This window comes from Pithys albifrons, chromosome 4 (assembly GCF_047495875.1).
Source record: "Pithys albifrons albifrons isolate INPA30051 chromosome 4, PitAlb_v1, whole genome shotgun sequence".
In the NCBI taxonomy this organism is placed as follows: Eukaryota; Metazoa; Chordata; class Aves; order Passeriformes; family Thamnophilidae; genus Pithys; species Pithys albifrons.
Window position 1 is genome coordinate 47,888,601 of NC_092461.1, and position 1,393 is coordinate 47,889,993.

The window sequence follows — 1,393 nt, forward strand, 5'->3', positions numbered from 1 at the left end:
CGACGGAGGGGGCGAGGGAGGGGCTTTCCGCGACGGGGGGGGGCGGAAAGAGGGGGGCGTTTGTCCGTCAGGCTTGACGGGCAGTGGCTGCTACCAGCGGCAAGTCCGCATGCAAATCGCTCTCTGCCTCTGGGGCATGGGCTGCCCAGGCGGGAGGCTTCAATCGTCCTGGTGCTACCAGGGCTGATGGTGTTCGGGAGAGCCGCAACTTTCCCTAAAGAGGCAGGACGGGGCTGAGAAACTCGCTGACGGCAGGCAGGCGGCACGAGTGTCCCCGGCCCGCATGGGGAGCCGCCGGGTGTCCCTGCACAGCCGACTGCGCCCGCTCCGCCGCCGGCCTCGGCCCCAGCGCTGCCCGTGGCGAAGGCGAATGCTTCCTGCCGCGCTGCCCCCGGGCCGGGAGGTCCCGCAATAGCCCCAGGCTGGGCGCCGAGGGGCAGCTTTTTTACCACTGTCTCCGGACGGGGGGATCCCGACTGCGCCTCACAGGTGCCGCTGCGGCGGGCAGCCGCCGGGACCGGCCCGGAGCCCCGAGCGCCGCTTGTGCCGCCGCACGGACGGACGGACAGACGGACGGGCCTTTGGCCGTCCCCCGGCCACTCGCATCCGCCTGCGGTAGCCTGGGGTCACGGGGAGTGCTGACTGTGCGGCCATCGCTGTTTGCCCCTAGGAGTTAGCGGGTTTTGACTCTTAAGTAAGCGAGGGAGACAAACCGACTGATTCCCTCGGCTTCGTTAGTTTTGTCCTTCTAAATAGTAGTAATAGTGAACAATTTTTTTGCACAGTAGAAGCCAACATCTGACGCTCCTGTTACTGATACCAGTTAAGTGTTTTGACAAAGCTAAAACTATTAGCAATGCTCATGTTTACAATCCATATCTTTGGTACAAAATTTCTCTTGAACATTCTGTTTTAATAACTTGAATACTCTCATTTACATATATAGTTGTAAGTGACCGTCCGTGAGCAGACTATGCTCTCTGTACCTCAGTGCGTTGCCGAGCATTGCACACCTATTACCAAGTTCTCAGTTTTGTCAAACTAACTTTTCAAAAATCTTGGAGAAAAAAAAAAACAACCGCACACACAAAACAGAATCAGCCTGATTTAATTGATGCCAAGTAAGGGCATTTGATACTGAAATGTCTTTATTACTGTGCTTCCAGGAATTTCCAGTCTGACACATGAATGTAGTACAACATTAAGTGTTCTTACAGCTTCGCTAAGTAAGCTTAAGCGTTGCTTTAACTCTTACCTCCATATTCAAAATACTTTTAACAGAAACAGTTTTCAGCTCGACCTCCCAAAACTTTCAGTGATTATTTGTTGGGGCAATATTGCAAAAGTAAAGTCTTCAAATAAGCAGCAGAAATTCTAATACAGTGATGTACTA